Source organism: Porites lutea, chromosome 1 (genome assembly GCF_958299795.1).
Source record: "Porites lutea chromosome 1, jaPorLute2.1, whole genome shotgun sequence".
NCBI lineage: Eukaryota > Metazoa > Cnidaria > Anthozoa > Scleractinia > Poritidae > Porites > Porites lutea.
In genome coordinates, this window is record NC_133201.1 from 17,556,013 (window position 1) to 17,578,130 (window position 22,118).

The 22,118-nt window shown below is 40.8% G+C and overlaps 1 pseudogene; it reads left to right on the top strand.

The window, feature by feature from the left end:
• LOC140925536 (uncharacterized) overlaps positions 1 to 21,662 on the top strand; it is a 45,870-nt pseudogene extending 24,208 nt beyond the window's left edge.
• The last annotated feature ends 456 nt before the right edge of the window (positions 21,663 to 22,118 follow it).

Genomic DNA, 22,118 nt, shown 5'->3' on the forward strand with positions numbered 1-22,118 from the left:
ATAACTCGAGACGAATTACCTATGGAACAGGGTGTATATGGGGGATGCCCTCTCTGTCCCCTTTATAGTCTCTTGCCGCCGCCTAGTTAACTCAGTTACGAGAGCGCCGGTCTGCTGAGCGGGAGTCGCGGGTTCAAACCCCGGCCGGCCAAAACTCAGGGTCTTCAAAAAAACTGAGGAGAAAGTGCTACCTTTGCAATGACATCTGCAAACGGTTAGACTTTCTAGTCTTTTAGGATAAGGACGAAAAACCGTTACCTGTTTTTTGCCTAAAAATGAACTTAAATTTTCCTATTACGGTTGCCTATAACGATTTGCGATTTGTAATTCAGCAAAGAGTGGATTCCACAATTGAAAATCAAAGATCGGACTGAAAGATAGGTTTTTATTGTATGTGTTTGGATAGACGCGACAAGACGCTGTTAAATAACGAAATGACCGAACTTTCTCCTTAGGCGTACTTACGAAGTCAGCTTCAGGAACAGTCCGCAGCCTGCAAAGGACAGCTGGCTCGTGTTGAACGTGAGAGAGAAGAACTGCGGAATTATAAAGAAGACGAGGTCGCTTCTTTCAAGGTAGCTTTAGTACATCATCGTTAAAATGTGACTGGCTAATACTCAGTAAACGATCGATCATTTAGGATTTTTATCATCTTCATCAGTCCTGTTCGTTCAGCCCTCCTCGTGGCCGAGTGGTCAGCGCGTCGGACTCGCAATCCCGCGGTCCCGGGTTCGAGTCCCGCTCTGGCCACTTGTAGGATTTGTTCTCGGTCTTCCCGAGTTCAAATCCTCGGCCACGCTTGTAAATAGCCAACTGGTTGCCTCCCTGTTGGGATTTTTAATAATCGTATGTTGTATTTGAATTCTTTGCTTCTAAGTATTGGGTGGAGAGCCTGTAAAGTAGCTGGATAAGCTAAGTGCAGTTTCCACTATAAACAATCCTTTTAACCTTTAAACCCCACTAATTCTTACAATTTGACTCTATTTTGACTCAAACCATTACGTCCTCTCTCCTCATGTTCTCACATCCTTGTGCGCTTCAAAGTGTGTCTTAGCTTGCGAACAGCAGACGTATTTCCGGTCGTCGCTAAGTGTGTCTGAGACTCCCCTGTGGGATCCACTAAAGAGTTGTCTTGGCCACTTGTTTGTCTTGTCTCCTCAGTGTTTTGCCAATCCACCGCCATGTTCGTTTTTTTATCTCCTCCTCTATCGGCCGCTGCCCTTCCTGTCTCCAAAACTCTTCATTTCGGATTCTTTTGGGCCACCAAATCCGTCTGATCTTCCTTAGGCACTTGTTAATAAACACCTACAATTTCTGCTTCAGTGAATTCCTTGGTCAATCTCTAAGTTTCTGCACCACACAAATGGAGAGCCATTTGGTGATTTTTCAAAAGGTTTTTGTGTCTCGGAGTTAACTCAATATATTCTGATTTGTAAACTGTCCAATATGAGTGTCGGCCGAAGCGAGCGGGGATGCTGCGCGTGACTCCCCCAAATGGAGAGGTGAAACCCAGTTAACTCAATACCCCAGTGAAGCAATTCAGTGATTTTGTTGAATCGACCTCGCAAGATTACCCGACAAACTCAAATAGAAAAGTTATCAAGATATTACAGAGATTACATCGTTGTCATCATTTGTTTATATACTTACAGGAACAAACTCGACAACACGCAGTCACGATAGTGGCAATGGAAGAAAGACTGTTAAGACTAACTCGGCAAAATCGACAGTTGGAACAGGAGGCAATGCACGCTAAACAGATCACAGGTTAGTAAAATGCTCGTTCGATTGAATTTGTCAAATGCTTTTCACGATTAGCTGTTACCGAGGCCACGTTCACACGAATCCTGACATTTTTAAAACCGCATCTTTTCTTACCCGGATTCGTGTGAACGGTGTGGCATAAAACAGTCTGGCGAGTGTTTTCACCGAACAAGAGGTGGTTTCGGTTGGCGGATTCACTGGTTTCGTGTGCACAAAAAGGCTAATGCGTGCCAAAAAAAGGATGCGGTTTCAAAAAATAACCGGATTCGTGTGGATAGGGCCTAAAGCTGTTGAGCTTGGCCTACTTGTTTCTAACCAGTGTTTTGTCATTGGTTTTAGATATGATTTGAAGAAATAATATTGTAACGAGCTTGTACAACTGAAAATGGCATAAGTTTGCAGAAACATGTCTTGTTAATTGAAAGCTGTTGTGTTATTTCTTCAAATCGTAACAAATTTCTACTATCAAGTCCGTGTTAGATATGAAAAGTCAAAAAAGGAGTACACCATTGTTCTTTCAAGCGAACCTGTTTTCGTTTACGTTTTGGAAAAAATATCGGTTTCCTTTCAGAGAACACATTTTTCTGCTTTTCAATTTTTGTTGTATTGGTTTTCTCTTTGCTCCCATTCTCTGATGTGTTTTTAAGTCCTTAAAATAATCCAATGCTCAAGACACGTTAATTCTTCTTTTCAGCGGAAAAGAAATAGAATTCCCAAGAGTTCGCGAAAAATAAAAGATCTGTTCTTAGATTATTTATAGCTGGTTTATTTTCAGACGTCTAAGTTTGAGTTCTAAATTTAGTGGAGACTGCTTCTAAATCAGTTAGCTTTGAATAATTACAGACATACTTAGCATTCAAGATATAAATTGTTTTGTTTCTTTTTATCGACACTCGAGATCTGTTATACAGTGTTTGACGTCAACTTTTGTAAGTATCGTAAGAGGCCTTGACTGACTACTTTGGTGGTATGTTAAACTATTTACGAAAAATTAGTATCTCCCTTTTGGTATTGGAAAACAATGAAAGCAAAATTCAGAGAACTTTCTTTTGTTTTCGGTTGCTTTGCATTTGTACATTAAATGATCTGATTGCGCACGACTTTTTAATGGATGTTAACGGTACTCTATTTAGCCCTTAAATCGTTATGTATCGCTTAGGCAATGTTAGAAATTAATTTCGTATAACGATCGTTCTACTAAAAAGTGAGAAAGTTAGATTTTGTCTGGTAAATGAACACCATTTGTTATATAAGTATTCTCTCCGTTTTCTTTCAAACTAGGAAAGACGAATTCTGTATTTTTAAAATTAAAACATGAAAGATGTATATTTTAAAAGACAGTCCCTATAAAGGAATCGTTGCATTACATTACCGTTAACTATGCAAATCCGGTCTGTATATAACTTTAGCTTTTCGGTGTAAATACTTTTCGTTTTGTCCAAGTCTGTCAGTAGGTTTCTGGCCTGTTCCATGATCCGGGATAGCCGGGTACGCGAAATTGAGACCACGCGCTCACATTTCCCGTGCCTTTCACTTACGCGTCATTCTTACTGGCTGAGAGCCTGGAACAGGCCAGTAGGTTTGTGTACTAAGAAAATGTTTGTGTTCTGTTTGTTTACTGCTTGTTTGATGAAGCAAAACAAAAACGTGGATGCGAACATTAGATGAGGACGTTTTGGTTAACGTAAGTTTATGGACAGAAGTAGTGAAAGATATCATTTTTTGCAGGCAAAATCAGACCGACATCTCCGCGCAAAGAATCATCCGGACCCTCCTCCCCTAAGAAAGATCCTATGAACTGCTCTAGACCTCAGTCTCCCAGAAAAGAACCTAAACCCCAGACGAGATCAGTAGAGACGGAGACTGTGCCCCAGACAAGCGTGGAAGCCACTCTGCAGTCAGATGTCTACAAACTGGAACAACTGGTCTTGTTACTAAGGTAACAGCTACTGCAGGACCGTATGTAAACGCAAAGCGAAATACTTGAATCCTATTTTCCTTTAACGCGTTCAAAGCAAAGTACCTCCTGAAAAAAGTTGTCTTCGGATATGTCAGTTGCTGTGATTTTCATGATAAAGGAATGAAATCACAAGCAATTTCCGAGTTCCAAAAACTCTCGCTTTCAAAACGAAGCTAAGGCTCAGTCCATTTGTCAGAACTTGCCGGCCGGACCATTGCCGGACCAGTCAGTTTGAAAATGAAATGGCCTTTTCAAGAGTTTTTGTGGAAACACCATCTTTTTCGTGCACACTATTCAGTATTTGACTGATCTATCTGGATAGTTTTGATTAAAAGTGAAATTCTCGTTACAACGGGAAGGGGCTGGCCGCTCAGTTTTGACAAATGGAAGCAGCCTAACGGTTTTATTTCAGTGCATGGGAATAAAATCTCATTTTCATATCAGTGGCTTCACACACAGCCTCGCTTTGAAACAGAGGCTTGGGGCAACTCGAAAATGGCCTTTTACAGGCCTTACACACTCCCAAACTATACCTTAAGCATCATTTTTTAAAATTAGATTGTCTCTTTGAGGTACTGCTTTATAAAATTCAGCATTTATTGCTAACAATACATTTTTCAATTGCTCCAATGTGGACTAACTCTGAATTCAACTTTGACTGTTTGCTGTCCGCCTTTTCCCTTACAATCCTTCCAGTTCTTATCCCAGTCAGGGCAATTGCAAACGACGTTGCGCCCTCGCGTGCATGGGTTACGAGTATAGTTAATTTCCAAAAATCACATATTTTTTATCTGTTGTCTCCTTCGATGGCCTTCAAGAAATAATGAATTTTTGTTCTTTTTTTGTAACATCATTTATTTGCAAATCGGAGAATAACAGAATTAGACTACGCGCAGTCTCTCTTTTTTTCTTGGTCCATGACTGCTCGCAGTCTATAAGAGAATAGAAGTAAGGAACATTCGAAAAGAATCCCAATAGGTTAACTAAATAAGTGAAATACAAAAGGGAGGGGCTGAGCTCACAAGCACGTGGCCTGCTGGGACCCAGACCCCTGAAATATAATTTTTTTTTTTTTTTAGACGCGAAGCGACCCAAGCTAAGAAAGAGGCTGAAAGTCAAGGAGATGTGGTACAAGCATTAAGAAGGGATCTGGCGGGTGCTGCAGCACGCATGTCTGATATGGCCGGCGAGTTAAGCGATAAACAGAAACAGAAACTGGAACAATACGAGGAGAGGATACTAGAGCAAGACACTGAGCTGGAAGAACAAAGGAAACAGCTCGTGCAGCTGTCTGCATTGGTGGATGAACAGCAAAAGGAGATTAACTCCAGGGAAGACAAACTTAGTGAACAACAAAAGGTATGTGACGTTTGTAAGATATGTAACTCTATTGCTAAGAGTCTTCATTTGTGGTGATGTAAGACCATGAATACACCACATATTATTATATTTAAAATATCTTGAGTGCCGTCCAGATCAGGATAATATGATTCAAGATCACTCGGGTTGCCAACCGCAGCTTAATTAGCTCGGTTGGCTTAACACCGGTCTGCCGAGCGGGACGTGGCGGGTTCAAACCGCGGCCGGACCGACACTCGTGGTGGTCGTCAAATAACTGAAGAGAAAGTGCTGCCTTTGTTATGTCATCTGCAAAAGGATAAGGAGAAAAAACCGTTTGCTCTGTATGGCCGCAGCCTTTGTTCACATGAAAACTGTGAGACTCTTTTTTATTGTTCATCATATTTGCCGTACTACAGGAAAAAACGTTTAAACTGTTATGAAAAAGAACCCATGCATAAAAGTGCATTAGAATCTAAAAAGCAAACTTGTTGCGAGGAGCGAAATGAAAGGCAACAGCAAAATAAAAAGAGGGCAAATTCCGAAGATTACCCTTCTTCTCTCTCCCCAGTCTTTGCTTGCCGTTTTTTCACCGTAGTTTTTCTATTCGATCGTTGCAACTCAACTGAGAGCCTGAGACTGGTGTTTATAACCGTTCCTAGGCGTTAGTAAGGCAAAAGCGGGACACGGTCAAGAAGGGAACTGAACTGGTTGAATACAAAGAACAACTGGCCACAAAAATTGACGAGCAGGAGGAGAAGATCAAGATGATTGAGAAAGAGGTAACAATATTCAGTATTCAATACGTGTTACATCGTGATAATTATATTTTCGTTTCACTAATATGATTACAGCTAACGTAAAATCAAGCTTTCAGTACTTGAGGTTTTAGCATTGATTAAACATTGCGCCGTTTATTCCAGGTAGTCCGTACATTCTTGTTTAGTTACTTTTATTAAAATGTCTGATTTACTGCTTTGTGTCTGCGACCTTTCATGCAAAGGTCACAGAGTCTTTGATTAACGCTTCACCAATAAATCACTTCAAAACTTCTTAATATCTCCGATGTTATTAGAAATACAGTTTTTAAGTATGAAAAAAATCTCCTTCAAATCTACATTTATCCATTTAATTCTTTCTTTTCCATGTCAGTCTACTTCGGACTTCGACTTCCCGTCTGTTAGAATTTCTGTCTAGCTTGTCACGCAACGCGAAGCTCCAATTTTGTCACGCACCACTAAAGAAACTTTAGTTGTAATTCGCCATCAGTTTAATTGCGCTAAAGTCAAGTTTAATCTTATTTTACCAGTTATTTGGTTTTCTCTACAGAATCCCATGACGGGTGAATTACACGCTCTTGGGCTGCGATGTCGAGGAGAGAGACATGAGCTAGTGATAGCGAGGCAAAAAGAGGCTCTGGCGGAACTTAGAGGCCGAACAAAAACACTGGAGCAATTTAAACCACCACGTAAGTCTTGAAAGTAAATCTATCTTACATGATAGACTGACGTCTTTGATCGCAGGGCCTAAACAAGAGCTTTGACGAAATCCACATGGATAAAAAATGTACATAGCTTTTTATAAAACTTAAGCGCAATCACATTACATTCATTCTCCAGTCTGTTTCAAGTGACAAAAGAGCAGAAGGTTTGGAGTGAAAATTATGCGAAAGACGTCCCTTATTTTCTTTTGTTGGCACGTGAAATGGGAGATGTCTGCACGCAAACTATGTCTCCACTTTTTGGGAAAAAAAAAACTCTTGGGTAATAAGCTAGATTTCTACACAGCCGTTTTTTGGTCGTCACGCAACGCTCCTGTGTAGCAGACTAGTAATAAGCTTGGTTGCGTACAAACCTTGACAGTAGCCTGATCAAGGCCACCGCCGTCTTTCCCAGATCGCGCGCCGTCTTATTTTCGCTTGGCTTGTGTTTATTTGGCGAGGTCCCTACATACTGAGAGTCTGGCACAGTCTACCTTGACGGTGGTTGAACCATGAATGTCGCGAAAAAATTTTAAAAAAGAAGTGATACGCAGCTGGGGCTAACCAGGCAATGATCTCCACCTTAAGTCCCTTTTACACAGGCAATTTAAAATCGGGCCTAAACTTGAAACTTTTATCGTGCCTTTGGCCTGCGTTTCAAGCGTTTTCTACAGCTATGTTCGATTTCAAAAAAAGGGTCGAGGAGTTCCTATCTCTTCTTTCTCCAATTTTCCTCTGTCAAGAAATTAATGATGGAGGCCGCAGCAATACGATCATAAACAAGCAGCTTTTACCCACTCTAAAAATTCGTCTGCATCGCAATTTAGACAACGGTTGGCTTTATATACTAATAAGTCTTTTCTGTGTTCCACAGATGAAACCTCACTTTTAAAATGAGGCCAAATTGCAAAATCTTTTTTCGTGAAAATGACTTTCATTTGCATTAAAAGTCATTTTCATTTTAAAAGCTTCGCACTAACGCTCGTTTGCAAAGATAGGTAACTTGGAAATGGTCTACCGTGTGGCACGAAATTTTTGCGGGTTTTTTTTTTCAGCGATCCGCAAAGATAAGTTCCCGCAAATAAAAATTACCGCAAAATTTTTTTCCGCGAAAATTTACTCCAGATTAAATATTCTCTAACTTAAATTCGCTAAGAAATCGTGTCTGTTCAATTGCAATTTATCTCTTTCGTTCAGAAACAAAGCGGTTTACAATGAAATATTGACCGACACCGTAGTATTGTTTGAAAATATGCATTTCTATTGCACGTCCTCAATAACAACGAAAATATTGTCAATGCTGGGTATTGGGTACTTTCTGAAAATCGCAAAAATTAATTCCCAGCAAGAAAAACCAATCTGTCCTAATCGGAAGAATTAGTTCCCGCAAAACACAAAAAATCACCAATCCGCAAAATAAACTCCTGCAAAAATTTCGTGCTACATGGTATCTATTGCTGGCCCGTAACCTAGGCTTCGCCAGGGACACGTTACGTGTAATAGACGTATTTCTAGTTGATAAGATGGTTTTTTTTTGTTATGTTAGTTCCAAATCATGAACAAGCTTTACAGCAGATTGTTGCTCTCAAAAAGGAAGTCAGTGAACTAAGGGCGAAGCTGGCCTCCCAAGAAGAGGACTACCACAAAAGTGAAGGCGAAATGCATGCTGAGGTAACAGACGGAGTTCTGCGCTTGCGTTTCCTCTTGACTTCATATTAAAAAGCGAGGTCCTTTTGGCGCGTCACGTATTCTGTTAGGAAGGATTGCGTGACAAAGGGTCCTGTGGTCATAGCGGACTACGCGTAGTCCCTGGTTCTTTTCTTAGGAATAGTAAAGCAAACGAGTTACTCAAGCGCGCGAAAATCACGACCCGAGTGTCACCCTCTTCGCGGGTGGCGATTTTCACGCGCGCTCGCGTTATTCGCTTGCTGCACTATTCCTGAGTACATTTGAATATCAGCGTGGCAAGCGAAGGGGTAGGAAAAGAGAGGAAAAGGGAGGTTTTCCCCCTCCTCCTCTCCCCCCCTTTTTGTGCCTGTCACGCAGGCTGTCACTGAGAAGAATGATGGGCTACTCGTAGTCCACGCTAGTCAGGTCGTTTGTAGAGTGAGTCCTTGCAATTATTTGCCTTCTATACTTTCACAATAATCATTTTTGCTCACTTGAAAGAGTTCAAGTATGATCCAGCAAACTGTAGAGGCTGAAAATAGGATAAAAACTGTCATGGGCCATTGTAAGAGTGTCATAGATCCTTCTTCCCCTATTTATTTCAATAACTTAATATTCCGCGAATGAACGTTTACAGGTTCAAATGCTATAGCATGCTCTCCATGCCGTGATAGTCGTTTGTGAAATGCCTTATATCTGTTTCCTTGTCACAGCTCAGAGTTCGTCGTGAGCAGGCTTCTGCCAGTCTCGCTGAAACCGATTTGGAAAAAGGCGCTCACCAGCAAACAAAGGAAGCATTAGATCTCAGTGAAAAGACGGTGAGTTGATTTTAATATAAACACGAAGAAATTAGTGAGGAGTATAAGAGCTTGAGCAAAAGCGTTTTTGAGCGACCGAAATTAATGGCTTGACGCTAATAAATGTACTGTTGTGAAGTATTTTGAAAGCTATTTTTAAGACGAATCTATCTTATTTTTAAGTTTAGTTTTTGTTTCGTTAAGTCTTGGTTTTGTCCACGCACTGTTTTCCTGTTTTGATCTTTTGTTTTTGCTTGTATTTGAAGTTATGCTTAGCTCGCGAATTTACTTATTACCATATTAGGAATGTTACAGGTGGTCGTGTTTGTGGTGTTAGAGCTGACCTTCGTTCTTTGGTAGTTATCAGTTGCGGCTGTGCGTAGGCTAGTCTGTTCCCTGACAATGGCAAACCTGTTGTAATATTAGCGATAAGAAATACAATAGAGACTCTTCCGGTCAGCTAACCCAAACATGTCCAGCTTTGGCTATTAAAACCGCTACTATACTTGAACTGGTTAATAGAGAAGAGTAGGAGGAGTAGAGTAGAAGTAGAGTAAGCAGAAGTTGTAAGAAGATTAAGAAGAATAAAGCAAGATGTAAATCAGATTCCTGGAACCTCGTCGTGTAGCGAGTGAGTTGCTCGAACACACCCCAACAGTACGCTCCGGTCATCATTTGCTGTTTAAAAACCACTTAGCATGAGCGCCTTATTAGCAGCTTTTTGCAGAAGTAAATACAAAGACGGGGTTATCTGTCAAGAGTGCCTTACTGCAAATAGTTCACATGCTATGTTATAATATAAAGGTGAAATATGGTCTTTCATGAAAATTGATTCAACTTTCAATGTTAGTTGATAGAAAATAGTGTCGGTTCATCTTTTTTTCTAAAGTAAAAGAAACTAAAAGATACCTAATTCGTTCCATGAAAAGGAAGAACGAAAAAGGAAATGAATTATCAAGATTACTACTGCCCTTCACGCACGTTTTTGTGAGCACGCCAGTAGTACCCTCTACCGTTCCCTTTCGAACGCCTGGCACGGTACCAAACGCTGTTCGAAAGATTAACCCGCGCTCCTCTGGGAGGACTGAGAGAGCGGCGGAAATCGAGTCCATTACTTCGGAGGCTGCAAGACTATTCTTGCGTCGTTTTATTTGAGCGCTTCACTCCTCTGGCCTTCAAACACGCAAAGCAACAAGGTATTTCAGTTGCGTAATTCGTGATTTTTCCAGGCCTTTTTAACTGTAACTGTTTTTTCTTTTCGCAGTATCTGAAGTTGGTTCGAACAATCGGTGCACTGCTTGAAATAGACTCGTTACCAGGTTGTCGCTCAATGGCGCACCTCCCAGTGGAGGAAAGAGAGAGACTGGAACTAGACAGGACCAAGGTAATTTAAGTTTCAATTCCTGCTTAAAAATACGACCTGTGTATGCGGTTACATGTACATGTGTCTTTGTTTCACAATGCTAGAATAAAAGTACTGAAGATACCACAACACGTAATCGTTAAAAAGTGCCAATGACACTTAAACAGTCGAAGCTTTCTTAACAGACGCTTGCGCAAGAGCTGAGCGTGACGGCTCTACTTGTGGTCGGGTCGACCAAAAAACTCTCATTTTACTCGCCATTGAAAATCAGTTAATAGCGCCTTGAGCAGGATCTGCAATATTTGTGTTTTTAATAGACTGCTCCAAGAGTGTGATAAAAACCAACTGGCGTAAAATGCCCTGAACCTGTGCGATGTATTTTGGAAGATCATTTCAGTTCCACTAGGCCAACAGAAAAGAGATACTGAAGTTGAATTTCTTAATTGAAAGTTATTTTCCTTAACCCATTCGCAGAAGAATCAACACACAAGTCAACATATTGTAATTAGGTGGTTCATTGTTTTTCTTCGTCTATTTCATGAGTAAGGGGATAGTTAATTGTTTTCCTTTAGTTTTGTTTCATGCCTGGACTCCCTTCTTTTGTACCCATTCTTTTGAGTGATTTCCATGAAGTTTTAATTTTCCCTTTAATTTATTTCCCTTTGAATATCAGGCTGTGGAGCTGATGGTCACTAAAGTTCAACAGATGAACGATCGAATGGAAAGAAAAGTCCAGCTTCTGGGTTCTTATGAAGATGACTTGGTGCATCTAAGGTAAAGAGACAAGAAACAAAGTAAGTAAATAAATAAATGCACTTTATTTGAGTGTCAATGTATTTAGAACGAAAGTACCAATTGGGGACACTATTTTTACATCTCCTACTGGAGACGGGACCGCCATTTTACATGGTCATCCGAGCCACCCGACGGTCTAGCCTCTCGCACTGCAAGGGAGTACCTTCATTTCTTAGTCAATTTAAGACCCTGAGTGTTAGTCCGGTCTCGGGAATCGAACCCGCGACGACTGCGACCTCCCGCTCTGCAGTCAAGCGCTCTACCGACTGAGCTAATCCTGCTGCGGTTATGAAATGTCTTATAAAAATGCTTTCAATTTAACATCACCTTAGACCGTTCACAGTCCCCTATTTTTGGTAAGATCTTAAGGGTCGAGCTCTTACCGGTACGGGCGACCATCTGGGTCTCATGTGTCCCGGGGGGGCGTGCTTCGGGGTCGCCGCCCCTTAAGTAGATTTCACGGTCATCCCAAGACTGGACTCGGAACATTTAAAACCAAGATGGCCGCCTGATCTCGACGATTTTACGAAAAAATAGTTGACTGATAACAGTCTAACATTACACAATTGTTCTGGAACGCTAAAACCCAGGCAAATATCCTGAATTAATCCGCGATCAATTCCATAATTCTCATCGCCTATGTCTTATTATGGTCTCGGTTATCAAAGGAGAATTTCAAACGATAAAAGCAAAGCTCCGGTTACATCTTGTCGTCATGGCCTCGTTCTTCTATTTTCCTTGATTTATAGCCTGTTTGTAGACCGCTATTTTTTAGTAGGGTCGTCGAGATCGAGTACTTACTCTTGGGGGCATCCAGCTTGGTTTCAATTGTACTGGGTCTGGCCTGGGGATTTCCGTCGAGTAACAAATCTACTTAGGGGGCGGGGGAAAGTTTAGGAGGGGACGTGAAAAATTTCTGTTTTTCTCCCCTTCCTCCCACCTCCGCTAAAACCCCGACACCACCCGACCCTCGGTACATTCGAAACCAAGATGGTCGCCCGTAACGGACTCTTAACGTTAAGTCCTCGATCTCAACGATGTTATGGCAGAATAAAGGACAATGAACGTTTAGAGGTCAGGGTAATATGTCGGGAAGGTAAATGTGCACACCTATATAAAATATATAAATGGAAAAAGTGAAGATTTTTGAGGTCGAATTACGCGAAATATTTCGTCCTTCGTTTCAGAAATAGTGAGACAGTGGCAGGACAGAAAACGGCTGAAGCTACAGGACTTAAGGTTGGCGTGTTGCTCGGATATTGTTAGTTGCAGTTGTGTAGAATGTGTCCTTCTCTTCATTATAAGATGATGTAACATCTGTTTGTACTGCATCCCTTAGCCTTCGTAGCTGGCGGGATTAGCGGGAGTGCTGTAGTTTTTTGGCGGCGGAGCCGCATGAAGATTTAGAACCCTAGCGGCTTTACGGCTCGCTTCGCCAATAAATTACCCCTGGCTCAAGCATCCCGCCAACAACGCAGCCCACCGCATCCCTCTCTAATAACTTTGTAGGAAGAGAAGGCTAAATAATGGGATTAACGTTAAATTTACCTAACCTAAAAACTCTTTGTTTACGACTGTTTTCGTTAAGGCTCTTACTGACATAGGACATTAGCGTTAAGCCGTGAAGTTATTGCCGTATTATTATAGTCTGTCAAGGGTCATAAGGAAGTAGATTGTGTGATTCATTCCTTTTATTGGTTAATGTGCAGGGCCCAGTTCTTAGAAGGCCAATTAGCGCTGAACTGAGGTTAAATTTCAATTCGGGTTTGTTTTTCTTTTGATCAAAAGCATTTTTTCGAATAATTTTATCTATTCCTTTGAGAACATCCAATAATCAAATTATAACGAAATATATTAAACTGAATTTGATTTTTAAGCTTTGGTATCTGAATTCAAATTTCCTACTTACCCTGGGTTATCTTAATCCAGCTTTGAACATCCCTGCCCAGATTACATTAAAGCTGTCTTTTTTTAACTGGAATCTTTCACTCTGATTTTGTCGTATTGTACCACATAGATGGATGTTCGAAATCGTCAAGAAGAGATCTCCTACCTTAGAGCATCAATGAGTAGATTAAGAGACGATCTAGATCAACAGCGGAGACTTAATGTTTGTTTAAAGGAAAGAAAGGTAAGATGGTCGTACACTTTGTACACTTTTTGCACTATACGTGCAAGAACCAAATAACCACCTTGACTGACAGGTCTACTTCAATTCTACCTGTGACCACAGGTAACCCAAGCTCACAGTAAGAACCCGTAAGCAACACTACCTTACATAGCTAATTAATAATGGTATTAAATAGGACTGAGTGGAGTCCAATTCGGTCGTTAATCATAAGAGTGATAAAACTTATTTGTTTAATCATGAGTATGATTACAGACCGAATTGGACGACACAAAGTTCTGTTACCAATTAATCATGACTGTAACAAAATTTGTGATTTTTTAGGTTTTTTTAGTCAAAGCACATGAAATTCCAAGAGTTTTTTTGCTAGCAGTGACAAAAAAAGCCATTTAAGTGCGCGCGTGATGGTGCGTACTGTCCAATCACTTAGGCATGACGCGTACTGTCCTGTTAGTGCTGAAATCGGTACAATTGATAGCCAATCAGATTTGAGGATCGGCGGCGCTAAATGCAGGGTGCATTCGCAGGTCAGAAAACTGCCCGTGAGAGAAAAACTAAATGTGGTCTCCTTCATTCTCGTATCCGATCTACTCTCACTTAAAACACAGAGAGTTTTGAAAGGTTTGTGAAAGAACCTTGTCGGCAAAAATCAACTAACTTTGTTGGCCTTTTTACTTGTGGCCAGAAATTCGCCATGGATATGGATGAGCGTGATACAAAGAGACAAACACATAGCTGTTACATGGACGAACACACCAGATACAAGGTGCTGAATGATAAGTATACTATATAATATACAGTAAATGTCCATGCACTCGTTAGTTGTGGCAAAGTTCCCTTTCGTAAACGTTTGCTGCCATTTTTACGACACTTGTTAGAACATTTTTGACCCGTGATTGAGAGTGTTTCTATTAACAAGAAGGTCAATCGTACCCCAGGGTCGAACCCAGACCTTTCCTATCCTAATCCTTCTCCCTTACCACTACACTACAACACCGACCCGCCAAAATTTGGAAAAATTTAAGTACATAAACTAGTAAACTGTCTTTCTTAAAACTGATGCATCAATAACAGGTGACCCTAGCCTTTTCCAAATCTTTTTTTCCAACGACGTTCTTTCTACGACTATTCAAAAAAGTAATACATAGATTTAACCAGGGCTAAAAGCGAAGCTCTCGTTAATATACTTTTTGCCCCATTGTAATTTTATTATTGTATATTTGTTATTAGTAAAATCCAGCGAGTGGTCTATTATCAATGCTGTGTTCTGATTGGTTGAGATACTACTAGGCTATATGTTATAACCAACTAGCAGCGAAAAGCGCCGGCTTTGAAAACCAAAACAATGGCGGCTGAATCGCGTTTTGCTAGCTAAAGTTGTTTTGTCTCGATATTTTTGACCAACTAGTTGGATTTTACTAAAACAATTATCCCTCTCGCCCTCATGGCCTCTGAGTCAATAGCCCATGATGCCTTCAAATACAATCATGTAATGCTACACGGTGACGGCAACGTGAACGGCAAAAAATATAAATTGTTCTTATTCTCGGTTTTCACTCACGTGAGAAAGCAGAGGTAAAAATGGGCACCTTTTAACATAGAAAGTCTAGAATCTGGGAAATGAAAGAAGATAAATATACAAAAAGCCTTGCCAAGAATCAGGTCTATGCAATAGTTCATATGCGAGATGTTCGGAGAAACGTTTTACCCAAATTTATAAAGCTTTGTATGGAGACGTCATGTTTGTCTCCCTTTCAGGGGGACAAATATGGCCGCCGAAAACCAACAGAAACATCTGTTTTTGAGTTTTCCTACTTATGCGTGAATTCTTCGCTTGAGGAACTCAAAAAGATTAAAGCAATATTCATTCTAAGACAAGGAATGTTTAGATAGCAAAATCTCCAAAAACCCGTAATATTTTTAACCCACTTAAGAGCTTTCCCGGCCGCCAGCCAAATGCCGCGTCACGCAAAAGCCTGGAAATTCAAGCGTACTGTCTCGCAAAATAAAGAACCCTTTAGAACCGAAAATTTGTTTGTATAAAGGTTTTAAGGTGCTCTAATATCACATGAAAGTAGAAACTCAGAAGAAGCGTTAGTTTCTTAGCTTGAATTTTTGTGACGTCATGTGAAAACCAAGAATTAGCAAAAAAAAAATCTTTGGGAGTGCAGCACGCTTTTTTGTACATTTATTTGACGTTAATTTGCACGACAACAACGTGAAACATCCCAGTTACACATCTTAGTAGGAAATGTCGTATGTGTTCACCAAAATTGTTGTTGCTTGTGTCCTTGTTCCCTTTTTTTTCACTGCCGCTCATTTTCACCTTGCTGGCCGCTAGCATTTCTCATTTTTTCACCGCCAATTTCCATGTTTTTCTTCCAACGAAATTCGTCTCTTTTGTTCTGTATCTAACGCTTTACCTCTTTCCCTGTTATCCACACCAGTAAAGACAAAAAAATGTAGTCAGACTCGATTTTGTTGTTGTTTTTTCTCTCTAAGGAGTCCGGGTGGCCATGCGATTTCCCGCCAAAAAAACTCGTGTTGCATTTGTGTTGCTATACCTGTTGACTGAGTTATTTCACATTGGTATGCCTGTGGTGCGGATGGTGCACGTACGGTCACTTGATTACCAAATTTTCTCGGATGCATAGATAACCAAATTTCCTTACTCATAGTGCTCCGCTGCGCGCTAGACTGTTCACAGCAGGGCGGATAAAGGTTGGGCGGTGAAACGAGCGCGTCCGAACAAAAAGGTGTGATGCAGTGGACTGGGACTCTGCTTAGAAATGTTGCTTGTTTTCGACTTCGGTCAGGGCTTGCGGTGTGGTTTTTACATTAGACACTGCCGCTGTCACTGAATTATGGCAGCTTGATTTGTTTTCTCGCACTTCTTCCACGTTCCTTTGTTCTGGTACCCTGTCTCCGAGAGGCAAATGTTGCTATTTTTTACGGGAGGTTTAGTTGGAGTAGACAAACATCTATTTCAAAGGGTTTCTTTTATTACTTCCATGACTCCACCACTGAATTATATTTTCGTTCTGCTACTCGCCAATGTCGATGTTATTCCAAAACAAAAACAACTAACGGTACTGTCTAAAACACGAAGATCTCATCCATGGCAAAACTAAAAGACAGCAGATCGTGCTTCATAACTAGATGACGTGTATTTTGTAAATGCGTGCAGCTCGTGCAAGGTGAAATTATGCTAATTTCAATCACCATCATCCTTCTTTTTAATTTTGAAAAAAACATCTCATACGTCTTTCTGTTTCTTCGAAACTTCAAAATTAGTTTTCCCTCAGTTTTTACTGTTTACCTTGTTTTGTTTTAGAGAGAAAAAAGGAGAAAAAACCTTACAACTAACCTCACAAAATTTTGTTTACATGCGGTTGCCGGATTTGCAACGCATTGCGCGAATCCTCATGGCGCGTTGCACCCGAGAAGCAAAGTTTGAAGAAGTACAACGCCACTATATCAATATATATCAATCTAATTTTTTGTTATGTTGTATAAAATTTATCCCCCTTTAACATATGTAAAAATTGAGGTTAAGAAGTGTTAAGCTTTTGCAAACGAAACGGCGAAAGACGATTAGGTGATATTTAGTGGAAGGAGGAGGTATTCAACACTTTCAAATTAAACTCAAATTTTGGCATTATACGACCAACAAGTTTGACTTATAGACGTACAGACAGAAACATATGAAACTGTTTATTGATATTGCTATGAAACGAATTTATCTATTTAACATTGTGGCCTGAAATCACAGAAAGAAAATAGGATTTCCGGTTTGCAAAAAGGAAAATTTCGCCGGCCTTCAAGCGCACCGGAAGCGCGGAAAGAGCGCTCGTGCCAGTCCTACTCCGCATCACACATTAAATGTAGAGCGGAGCGCTCGTTTCACCGCCCAACCTTTATCCGCCCTGGTTCACAGTCCCCTATTTTCCCGTAAGATCGAGCGCTTTGCGTTACGAGCGGCCATCTTGCATGAGTGTCAAAACTACTTTGGGAGCAGGGGGGCAGTTTGGGAGGAAGCGAGAAAAATAGAAGGACTGTAATAACATCACTGCAGCTCGTTCACGGAGCGCGTTGTACCAGCAACGCAGGCGTTTGATTGGTCATTAAACAATGGATGTTAATTTGCGTTGACAACGGGTTTAGTTTAAGTTGTCGACACTGACTAGTCGTCGTTTCTTTTAAACGTACGCTTTCATAACACATAAGACACATCTTGCCTAAACACACGAAGGATTTTTGGTATTTTTGCGGATGAATCACGTAAGCCAACATCCTTTTGAAGCAGCCCGGCCAGTGATGTTATTGTAGTCCCCCTATTTTTCTTGCTTCCTCCCAAACCGCCCCCCGCCCCCTTAGTAGTTTTGACACTTATGCAAGATGGCAGCCCGTAACGCAAAGCGTTCGATCTCGACGATCTTACGGGAAAATAGGTGACTGTGAACAGTCTACTACGCGTGCTCTCCCTTATTACTGGCCTTATTGTAAGTTAATTAATCCAGGGAATATATTGCATCTATCTTACCAATGGTGGCGTCGACCATTAAAAATGGCAACGACCGTAACGAAAACGAAGTAGGCGTCGTCGTGATTTATTACCTTTAGTAGATGATTATGGATATGAGTCAGATGCCAAGACAAAGCATCTATAATTCTTATTCTGCCTCAGCCTTTGGCTCAATTAATAACACTTTCCTCGACCTTGATTATTCCGAATATCACAGGAACCTCATCCAATAATTGTTTATAATTGTGTATGTAATTTCCGTCACAGGAGGAACTTAAAAAGAAAAAGGCAGCAGAGAAACTTAAGAGGAAAAATTACGAAATAGAGTCACTCAAAAAGGTAAGAAACGTGGGAGAGTTTTTTTTATGTATTTACGGTATGATGTTGTCGTCCTGGATTGGGAATATTTAATTCTGCAATCTATAACTGACTTCAATCAGCTTCACCTTTCAGAAGAAGATCGGCGACAACATTGAGACATTTTTCTCAGCTTTGTAACTTTGGAGAACAAAACATTCCACACCTCTCCTCTGTCTCCTCCATTTAAAGTTGGGGTGTTTTTATGCTTTCTACAGGTAGCTTGAACAGCAACACAGCATTGTACCGAGGGGGTGGCAAAAAGTCAGACAGGCCCTTTGGGGCAAAGTGTCTGAGTTAATTTTGTCGCCAATGGTAGATAGGGAGTTATGCAAGTTATATAGTGTATCTATTGAATAATGGTAAAAGTAGAATTTATAAAAGCTTTTAAGAATGTGTTTAGTGGCTACAGTGGCATATCGTGTAGAGATGATGACCACACTAAAAATGAAAGAACTGTTTTAGCCTCCAAGTGCCAATTCAGCCCTACAAGCCGATGTCTGATCCAGCCCCTCCTGAAGTCATTTAACACATTTCAAGCGAAAACAGCCCAGTCTAAAGGATATTCCAGCCCACGCTGCGGCCCATTTCAGCCATTGGGTCCAAATCAGCCCTAGGTAGTTGGACTGTATTGGCCCTGATTTAAGGGAGTCAAATTAGATTCAAAAATATGACTGTATTTTACTTACCGAATCGGCCCCATTTTTAGGGCTAAAACAGATCTTTCTGATTTACAGTGCACCTACTGTATAACTGAAATCCTCTCTTGCTAAAATGCAGAGTGTAATTTGGTTGTAGCCTTGTTTTTCGTACATTTCAGCATTTTTCCCTTAAAATCAAGACAAAACTTCATTCGGTCTAAAACTACTGAATTCAAATTTATGGACGGTGCTAAATTGGCCGCCTGTGTACACCCCCCCCCCCCCCCTTCCTCCCTCCTCTTTTCCTGAGGGAAGGGGGTTCTGTACACAGGCTATTCAATTTGCTGCTCTGTCATTGGTTAAGGCGCGGCGTTTCTAAGATCTGCGCGCCGCCGAAACTGTGGTTGCGTTGTCTGTGCTAAATTTGCCTACTTTTTTACGTGTAAACTCTTTTCTTCCCTTCCTCCGTTAATTCTCAATTCACCCCATTTTCCCTAAAAATTCAATCTCAATGCCCCTATAAATGACTACGCGTGATGTGGACGTGTAGAAGCTAAGGTGTCTGAGGTTGTATTTTGTCAATTTACAGGAACTTATGTCCGCTGACCGAGAACTGAATGAAACTGCAGTCAAGTTGCAACTTCTCGAGTCCAGCAGAGTAAGTGCATGGAACTCTGTTTTGTACGTGTATTAACCTTCCTTAGCGGACATTGTTTTGGCTCAAAACATAATAGTTTTCACAAAATTGAACTTTGTTATCTCTGACAACACATAGTTCCATTCCCGATGTCAATGGCCATTAAGGGATACTAATACCCAGCATTTTTTTTTCGTTAAATCTTCTTGATAAGTTTCCCTCCGTGGAGCAATTATATTTGACTAAGCCATTTACTTGTACGCGTGTTTTAGTTGCTATCATTCGTAAGTCTACCATTTCGTGATTAAAAGGTCGAGTAAAACGATTTCTTTGCAGCCTGTAAGGTGTTTGGAATGCAGAGCTTGTTTTTGTTTAGTAACATTGGTCAGATTGTGCGTGAAAATTAGCAGCCGGCGAGCACAGCCTGTTTTTGTCTTCTTTAAGGAGGCTGTGCCTGATAGCGTCAAGCCTCTCAAGTCGCCGAAGCCCGAACTTCTGGACCAGTTAAACTTGTTCTCTATCCTCAAACTGGTTTTTCGAGTGCGGGCATCTGTTCATTGATAAACCGCTGCGCTCGCTGTAACAAGCGCAGACGTGGCTTGGAAACTGTGTCTTAGCAACAATTAGCACATGCTCAACAAAGATCTTACCCGATTAATGCAGTCTTTCCAAAGAGTGGAAAATTAGAAATTCGTGACAAACGTATTCGTTTTAAATTCTGTTTCAGAATAATTTAACGTCTCGCAGTGGTCATAGTGAAGACAGCGCTTTACTAGATTATGATGAGTGAATGAGTTACTGCATCTCCGCTACACGGGACTGACGATGGTTGTTCACGCTCTCCGCTTAGTATGATCAATGGTCATACACGTGATCTGCACGTGCCAAGCAAGCAATCCGGCGTGATACGAGGCGTATCTACAATATTCTGAGCGGGAAGTTTACCTCACATCATGGGAAACAATTTCGCTGTTCTTAATACTTGAACATAGTGTAAATAAAATGAAAAAACAGTCAGAATATCCAATCATAGGACAAAAGGACGATCCAGTTGTTTTCAATGGCAACCTGGCTTGACTGAAGAGTGAAACAGTGTGATGAAGATTCTGCAGTGTCAGTATGTTAAGCCGAACCCCTTTAGATTAACTTGTGTAAATACCAACGAATTTATTTTGAAAATAAGCAAATAATCGGGACTGATAACAAAGGTGATGCACAGCGACGTTTTTCACAGATACTATCAATTTGACAAATCAAGTATAATAACGCACAGTTTCTCTTTCCCCTTTTTTAAGCGGCGGTTGTTGACAAAAACAATTCAAATTTGGTTTTTTAATTCAATCTTTGTCTTTTTCCGTTTAAAGCTTCCTCATAAAGAATTGTTTTGTTATCAGCAAGTTTTGCCTTAGTTTCTAGTTAATACCTGGTTGTGGACTCTACATGTACGTACCTTGATATATGAAATCTAAAGAGGGTCCCCCTTCAATTTATAACCCTCTGGCAAGTCCTCACTCCCCCAAAAAATTCTATCATAGCAGATTTTATGAATTGACGTCTTCGTTTTATGGCTGTAAGGTATAATTTATTACGGCCACGTTTTTTGTATCCAGTGGATGTTGGACATAAAATGGTTTTCATTTCCAAGGTGTTGGAATGGAAAATGACTTGTTGTCCAATACTTAGGGTGCGTTCGATTGGGAAATCTGGATTTAGATTTTAAAATCCGGATTTCGGATTTGCAATAAAACGCCAAATCCAAAAACGGATTTCAACGCTGAGAAATCTGTTTCTGGATTTCCTATTTACTGTTCGATTGGGAAATCCGAAAAGGGATTTGAAACTGACTGTCCTTATGAAAAGTGATCTTGCGCGCGCGCATAATTAGCAAAAAAAGACCGCCGTTCACGAGAACAGTTTTGCAAATCCGGGTTTCCCAATAGAACGCAATCTTATATTCGGTTGGCAGGCTCCGAGAAAGCTTCCTCTTTTCTCACAGAGTCTCAGTAAAGCGTTTTGAATAATCATATTCGATGTGTAAAGTGAGTTCAGCTCGTGACCTGCAACCATCTCTCCAGGGTAAAAGGGCTCTTCGAAAAGGAGAGTAATGTTACTTTAACACAGAATTTTTGTTTAACTTTTGATTGTGCAGCCGGTGAAAATACGATTAATGTATTAGGTACACTGATGTCTAGGGATGTTATGCATGTGAAAGAAAAACAATTCACAGAATAGGAAATAAAATTTTATTGAAGGGAATCGGTTTTCTTGACAGTTTTGTGGATACGTTATGCAGTACTACACCACATCATCTGCTCCTGTTGCGGACTGTGCATTTTATGGAGGCTTCAGCTGTGGACATACTTTTTGTAACTGCGATGTTGGGCAATGTATTTATTAGGCTGATTTAGCAACAGAACGGGAACGTCATTTGACGACGGGAAAGCGCGCGGAAAGGACTAATCTCGACTTCCAGTGCCCAATTTGCTACTCTTCCACTAGTCAAGCCAGTTATTTGGTTTGCGCGCGTCGTTGTCAACTGACGTTCCCGTTCAATTGCTAAATCAGCCTGTGACGCCTGCCTTTTCCGTAAAGTTTATGCGCGCGCATTCTCGTCAACGTCAGTATACCAATGAATGTAACACCCTGAAATGCGTGCGGCAATTGC